The 8,260-nt window shown below is 41.9% G+C and overlaps 1 long non-coding RNA gene across 1 annotated transcript; it reads left to right on the top strand.

Annotated features, from left to right (window-relative positions):
- Window positions 1–3,138: 3,138 nt before the first annotated feature.
- LOC121554852 lies at window positions 3,139–4,059 on the top strand. The gene is made up of 3 exons (XR_005997815.2): window positions 3,139–3,656; window positions 3,763–3,866; window positions 3,994–4,059. It is a non-coding gene; the product is annotated as an uncharacterized LOC121554852 (long non-coding RNA).
- The last annotated feature ends 4,201 nt before the right edge of the window (window positions 4,060–8,260 follow it).

The following is an 8,260-nucleotide window of genomic DNA, read 5'->3' as shown; positions in this document are numbered from 1 at the left end:
TTGAATGCCAAACATTTAGCCACACAGAGACAGGAGAATACGACCCATTCTAATTCCAATCCAATACTCTTGGTGTTCTGTTCAGCCCTTGCTTTGAAATGTACATTTTGAAGATGTATGCATTCCAATTATCATGTAAAAAATAAAAATAAAGTTAACAGCAATAACCATATATCCAAAAAGCCAAGAGAATCCGTATGAGACCAAATCAGATTTTTCAAAGCTTTCCCACCTCTGGCGTTGATAGCAAAGTGAAAGAAAATGAATACATTTAGCTTTGAAAAATACAGATTTTGGGGGGAAGAAAATAACTGATCAAACCAGAGATGGGTCTCACAGGAGATACCAGAGCAGACATGTCAGAAAGTATCTTAGGAGAGACCAGAGCAGACAGGTCAGATAGATAGATCCATTACCGATGCTGATTAGAGACCACCCCCCCCAAAAAAAAAACTTTTGACAGTTTCTGTCTTTTTCTTTCTTTTTTCTTCTCTTTATCATTAGTCTGGTCTCTCAATTTCTACAAAGCTAACCTTTCTCTGTCTCTCTCTATCCCTGTCTCTCTTCCTCCCGCCTTCCCTCTTTCTCTTCCCAATCCTCTTCCTATCTCCCTCTCCTTCCCTCTCTCCCACTTCCCTCCTTCTGTCTCTGTTCCTCCCTCCTCCTTTTCTCCCTTTTTCTTTATTTCTTCCTCTCCCTCCCTCTCTTTCATCCCTCCCATCTCGCCCGGCTGTGTCATTGTGGAGACAAGGACAATACTTTCCCCGGGCTGCCATTAATTCTCAGCAGCTGACTCTAATCACTAGCTTATTAATAGTTGATGATCTTGATTACAAAAACACAAGCGCTATTAACCTCAGTTCAGTTCCCTTGAATGTTTGCTACATTGCGGAATGGTTTGTACTGAACAACACATTTCCCCAAAACGTTCTTGAACAGACTTTGCGGTACGTTTGCGCCCGTTTGGTGGGTGTTGCGATGTGTGGCTTGAAGCAATGAGTAATGTATTTAAAGGGCAGTGGCCATGCTGACAGTGTTCCCGCAACTCAACACCTAACCCCTCCCCGGTTTGCAACTGTTGTTCAGTACTGCACCATTTTCGTTCGCGCTGGAGTCTATTGATTTAGTGTCCTCCACACCCTTCTGAATGTTCGAGGATGTCTGCGCCGGCTAGCTAGGGACGTGAGGGGTAGGAGAGAAGAAACAAGAGACCTAGTGAAACTGGAGTTGAGGAATTTTTGCAGCATAAAGATTGAGAAACAACATATAGATCATGGAGTGAAATTATGTTCATGGGGATTTTGACTTTGTAAACATGAAGGTAAGTATTTTCCATTGACAAGGAACATCTAGTAAAGTCTATCACTTGTCCCCAGAAATGTTTTGTAAACAACTTGATCTCTTAAACACCATGGGCCTGTCATGCCAAATTGTGTTCCCCTGCCAAAAAGCTTGGCTCTATTTTACCTCATAGTGGTCGCGTAGGACGGAGGATGCGGGCAGTTCTAGTTTTATATCACCTCATAAACGCTCACTCAGTCCTCGCAAAATTATTACCTCAGAATTGCTCTCCAAGGACGGTGTTTTTGACGGTGACTACCTGCTGACCACCTACTGAACGGATTTAGCTATGTACATCTATTTTTCAACAACCATTTTCCATCTAGCTAGTTGGTCATCTACATGTTGCTAGCGATACATATGTCTGTCATATTGAGGTGTCTAGCTATAACTTAAACCTGATTCATCAAATAGATAGATGCAAGCAATTATGGTAATTCCAACTGCCCTAGGTGTCTTCGCTAGACAGACACAGACAGACAGAGAGAGGGGGATGAAAAGTGAGAGAGGGAGAGAAAGAGGTGGGAAGAGAGTGGAAGACAGAGAGAGAGAGACGGAGAGAGAAACAGAGAGAGAAAGACAGCAGTGCAAATTTACTTAGACTTGAGTATTTCAACAACTCTTCTCTTCCGACTTGTTAGGCAATCATATGTATATACGGGGAAGGATGGCCAGCCACACAGGAGGGTGATTTTTACTAAGGAGAAGAAGGAGGCCATGCTGACCGAGATGCATGCTGGCCATTTCGGAGTGAAGTGCATGATTGACAAACTCAACCTACACTTCTTCTGGCGTGGAATTGTCAAGAAGGTGGACAGCTGGACAAGTGAAAAAAACTTTTATTTATCATCACATTCTATTATATCTTAAATTATTATAATTTCAATGAATGTCATATCAGAGAGCACACAACGTTTCAATTTGTCATTTTGTGCTTAAAGGTCAGTACCCTTTCTAGCCTGCCAGAAGTTTGAGAGGGTGAAGACTGTGGCACAGGAGTTGAAGCCCATCAAAGTTGTTTCACCATGGCACATGATCGGTAAGTGTCCCAATTCAAATTTTGCCCTGATAAGTTGTTTTGCAGTGGTTGCTTTATTTGATCACAGCAGAGTTCAATATTATAGTGTGTGTGTGTCCTTACAAATATGAAAATCTGCATACTGTATGACACATAAATGGGTAAGAATAAAGTAATCTTCTCTCTAACACTTTAAATGTTGGGATGGACCTTATCGGCCCCTTCACGAAATCCAGGAGTGGCAACAGCTGGTGTCTGACGGGCGACCGATCACTTTACCAAGTGGGTGGGGGCAAAACCAATTAAGGTCAGTAAAGGAAGAGAACATAACCCATTAAAAAGGGTGCTTGGAACCAAACATTTATTTTCGTTTTGTATGATACCCATCAAGGACGACACTGGCGAGGCCACCTCAAAGGTGATGATGGACATCTTCAACACCCACGGTTCTCCTGAGGTCATCTTGAGTGACTGAGGTCATGAACGCTGGAACAAGGTACAGATGTTATAGGTTATATTCTGTCACCAATGTTTTTTTGTTTTTTTTTCTCCATGGTACATAATCAGACATATTTCAATATCTTACATTGTCAATAGATATCACTTTCCTACCCACTCCTCCAGGTTTGGGTAAACGGACCAACCATACCCTCAAGACTGCCATGGGCAAGTCCCTTGACGGGTACCAGGAACGGTGGAAAAACAACCTGTAGGTAATTCTCTTTGCACACAAAATCAGTGTCCAGGCCTCCACCGAGTACGGACGGGAGCCACAGCTGTTGACTGAGGTAAACAATGCAATTGTATATACAATTATTGCATACTGTAGTCTTTCAAATTTGTGATTGAATTAGTGTTGTTTGTCTATTGCTATTTTTGTATAACGTACTTTCAGATCACTGAAACCCCACCTGATGTGGTGGATGTTGTCGAACCAGATCAGGATGCCTTCGAGGACCAACTTCATGCACAGACTGAGAAGGATGTGGAGTTTTTTGACCAGGAAAAAAATATTGCCCGCTGTTAATTTATTTTCTGGCCCTCCAAGAGATATGTAAGAAATATATTTGTAATATGAAATATAATTGCATATATTCCTGTTACCAATCAAGGTGAGACTGAACATCGACAAGGTGCAGGTGAAACAGAAGGAGAGCTACCGGAGAAGAATCAAGAAGGGGATCAAGTGCTTCAACATCCGGGCAAATTACTTGGTTTGGAAGAAGGACCAAAGGAAGGCGAGACCTGGGAAACCTCGCAGCTATTTCACTCCTATCTGGGGACACCATCTGTTAAGGTGAATATAAAAATCTCAAATAATAACTATTTGCCTTTGCACACAAAATAACATGAAGCTAGTTTTAGTTTCCCTAACACTGATATTTGTATCTTTGTCTTCCTAGTGTTACCTCGGTGGAAGCCAACAATCTTCTCCAGTTGGAGCATTTGGACGGTCGACCACTGAAAGCCCTGACGCCCTACAATTCGGTGAATCCCAATAGACAAAGTATGTTAAACTTTGGTTGACATTTGAGAAAGGAAGAATTTGTATATATGCTGAGCTTATAAAAATTTACCTCTTCAGTTTACCTCTCCAAATGACTTTTGGACCATTGACTGTCCAATCCCCCCAGGAGGTATCCCATCCACCAGAGCCAGTAGGTTTGGATCAGTCTGATTCTCTGAGTCAGAGGGGGACCAGCTTGAGGTAGGCTATACCTTCCAAAACTGTTGAAAAATACATACAGTAGATTCGGAAAGTATTCAGACACATTTTGTTATGTTACAGCCTTATTTTAAAATTTATTTAATAAAAAATGACAAAGCGAAAACAGGTTTTTAGAAATGTTTGCAAATTTGTCAAAACAGAAATACCTTATTTACATAAGTATTCAGACCCTTTGCTATGAGACTCGAAATTGAGCTCAGGTGCATCCTGATTCCATTGATCTTCCTTGAGATGTTTCTACAACTTGATTCAACCTGTGGTAAATTCAATTGATTGCGCATGATTTTGGAAAGGCAAACACCTGTCTATATAAAGTCCCACAGTTGAAAGTGCATGTCAGAGCAAAAACCAAGCCATGAGGTCGAAGGAAATTTCCCTAGAGCTCCGAGACAGGATTGTGTCGAGGCACAGATCTGGGGAAAGGTACCAAAGAATTTCTGCAGCATTGAAGGTCCCCAAGAACACAGTGGCCTCCATCATTCTTAAATGGAAGAAGTTTGGAACCACCAAGACTCTTCCTAAAGCTGTCCGCCCGGCCAAACTGAGCAATCGGGGGAGAAGGCCCTAGGTCAGGGAGGTGACCAAGAACCCGATGGTCACTCTGACAGAGCTCCAGAGTTCCTCTGTGGAGATGGGAGAACCTTCCAGAAGGACAACCATCTCTGCAGTACTCCTCCAATCAGGCCTTTATGGTAGAGTGGCCAGACGGAAGTCACTCCTCAGTAAATGGCACATGACAGCCCGCTTGGAGTTTGCCAAAAGGCACCTAAAGGACTCTCAGACCATGAGAAACAATATTCTCTGGTCTGACAAAACCAAGATTAAACTCTTTGGCCTGAATGCCAAGCGTCTGGAGGAAACCTGGCACCATCCCCTACGGTGAAGCATGGTGGTGGCAGCATCATGCTGTGGTGATGTTTTTCAGCGGCAGGTACTGGGAGACTAGTCAGGTTTGAGGGAAAGATGAACGGAGCAAAGTACAGAGATCCTTAATGAAAACCTGCTCCAGAGCACTCAGGACCTCAGACTCGGGCGAAGGTTCACCTTCCAACAGGACAACAACCCTAAGCACACAGCCAAGACAATGCAGGAGTGGTTTCGGGACAAGTCTCTGAATGTCCTTGAGTGGCCCAGCCAGAGCCCAGACTTGAACCCGATCGAACATCTCTGGAGAGACCTGAAAATCGCTGTGCAGCAATGCTCCCCATCCAACCTGACAGAGCTTGCGAGGATCTGCAGAGAAGAATGGGAGAAACTCCCCAAATACAGGTGTGCCAAGCTTGTAGCGTCATACCCAAGAAGACTTGAGGTTGTAATCGCTGCCAAAGGTGCTTTAACAAAGTACTGAGTAAATGGTCTGAATACTTATGTAAATGTAATATTTCCATTTATTATTTGTAATACATTTGCAAAAATCTTGAAAAACCTGTTTTTGCATCATCATTATGGGGTATTGTGTGTAGACTGATGACGGGAAAAAACTATTTAAAACTTCTTAAGAATCGGACCCCTCATCTCAATTTCTGCCTAAAATGACATACATAATCTAACTGCCTGTAGCTCAGGCCCTAAAGCAAGGATATGCATGTTCTTGATACTATTTGATACTATTTGATACTATTTGAAAGTGAAGAGAAATGACAGTCCATCATTACTTTAAGAAACTTTTAAAGTTTCTTCAAGTGCAGTCGCAAAACAATCAAGCGCTATGATGAAACTGGCTCTCATGAGGACTGCCACAGGAATGGAAGACCCAGAGTTACCTTTGCTGCAGAGGATACGTTCATTAGAGTTACCAGCCTCAGAAATTGCAGCCCAAATAAATGCTTCACAGAGTTCAAGTAACAGACACATCAACTGTTCAGAGGGGACTGTGTGAATCAGGCCTTCATGGTCGAATTGCTGCAAAAAAAACACTACTAAAGGACACCAATAAGAAGTAGAGACCTGCTTGGGCCAAGAAACACAAGCAATGGACATTAGACTGGTGGAGTCCAAATTTGAGATTTTTGGTTCCAACCACCGTGTCTTTGTGAGACGCAGTGTGGGTGAACAGATGATCTCCGTATGTGTATTTCCCACAGAGGAGGTGTTATGGTGTGGGGGCGCTTTGCTGGTGACACTGTCTGTGATTTATTTAGAATTCAAGACACACTTAACCAGCACGGCTGCCACAGCATTCTACAGTGATACGCCATCCCATCTGGTTTGGGCTTAGTGGGACTATCATTTGTTTTTCAACATGACAATGACCCAACACACCTCCAGGCTGTGTAAGGGCTATTTTACCAAGAAGGAGAGTGATGGAGTGCTGCATCAGATGACCTGGCCTCCACAATCCCCAGACCTCAACCCAATTGAGATGGTTTGGGATGAGTCGGACTGCAGAGTGAAGGAAAAGTAGCCAACAAGCGCTCAGCATATGTGGGCACTCCATATGTTGGAAAATAGCATTCCAGGTGAAGCTGGTTGAGAGAATGCCAAGAGTGTGCAAAGCTGTCATCAAGACAAAGGGTGGCTACTTTGAAGAATCTCAAATACAAAATGTATTTTGATTTGTTTAACACTTTTTTGTTTACTACATGATTCCATATGTGTTATTTCATAGTTTTGATGTCTTCACTATTATTCTACAATGTAAAAAATAGTAAAAATAAAGAAAAACCCTTGAGCGAGTAGGTGTGTCCAAACTTTTGACTGGTACTGTATATAGAAATCAAAGACAAATATCTGAAATGAATATGCAACCATTTAAACAACTGGATTAGCACGAGAAGCAAAATCGTATTTTACTTCCTGATCTAAAAAAGTCACATTACCTTCTCCTTCCAATCTTTCTTGCGCGCATGACTCCTCGTGTCACTCTCCCGGTCCATTTCTCCAATAATCTCATCCAAATGTGTATGCTTGAAGTTCGATTTACTCTTAGTAGCCATGTTGTACTTTTTTTAAACGTTGTAGAAGTAATCGAACGATACGATGCGTAATGTGCGTCCTGTGGATTTTCAATGGAGAATGACCCATGTTGTTCACAGCCTTAGGACAATGGCCTACAAAGGGCGATCACATACTCATGTAAAGCCCAGCTCATTGGCTATCTAGCTAACTATGTTTCAAAACGATAGGTGGTCATTGAACCAAGAGACTGTCAATCAAGTGCACACCGCCCGTCTCATTGATGCGTAAGGATGTCTGTCCTTCTTGGGCTAAAATACGTGTTGTGTAGCCAATACGTTATGTAGAATGATAAAATAAGTTTGGTTGCCTTCTAGAGTATCTGAGGATTGCACAGAAACTGAATTGACTGGGTAAAACAAGGTTTAGTGTTTACGTTTCATAGATTGTTTTGTTGCAAGTTGAAAGAGTTGTAATTCATGTAAAACACTGTATACAACATGGATCGTGTTAGGATATAAAAATGGATTTTATCTAACAAAACTACACTACATTTTATCTCTGGGACCCTCAGGATGACAAATCAGAGCAAGATTACTGAATGTATCAAACCAGTTGCCTTGATAAAAGTGTTTTGTTGTTGTGCACTATCCTTAAACAATAGCATGTTTTTTCTCTCTCGCTGTAATAGCTACTGTAAATTGGACACTGCAGTTAGATTAACAATCATTTAAGCTTTCTGACCATATAAGACATTTCTATTTCCCGGAAAGTTGACTTTTGTGTACAACGCCATTCTAGTCAAATATCGCATATTGATTAGCAACTGTTCCGATTTCGGGACATTGATCCAGTAGTTTTAGAATAAGGCTTTAACTTACCAAAATGTGGAAAAAGTCAAAGGGTCTGAATACTTTCTGAATGCTCTGTATCTCCCATTTATAACACTGCACTAATCCATCACATTTTCTCACAGTAAAGTGTAACCTGTGTGTTTGCTTGTTTACGTCTCTGTCTCCTACCCTGTTCCCTTTAACTCTGCTCCCGTTCTCCAGGGGTTCTGCCCAACACCCAGACGTGGATCCACCTGATGTCCTCCTTTACCAACCACCCTCCAACTTTTCATTACATAATCTACAACTACTGTTATTGTCATGTTGTCATTATCTGCTAAGAAAGTTTTTTTGCTCTGTCATGCTGGTCACATAATATGAGAGATACACAGATTAACTAAAAACACTAGCACAGCAAACACTCAGAAGAAAGAGAGCAGCAGT

Source organism: Coregonus clupeaformis, chromosome 40, assembly GCF_020615455.1.
Source record: "Coregonus clupeaformis isolate EN_2021a chromosome 40, ASM2061545v1, whole genome shotgun sequence".
Classification (NCBI taxonomy): domain Eukaryota; kingdom Metazoa; phylum Chordata; class Actinopteri; order Salmoniformes; family Salmonidae; genus Coregonus; species Coregonus clupeaformis.
This window is presented reverse-complemented; position numbering and strand designations above follow the sequence as displayed.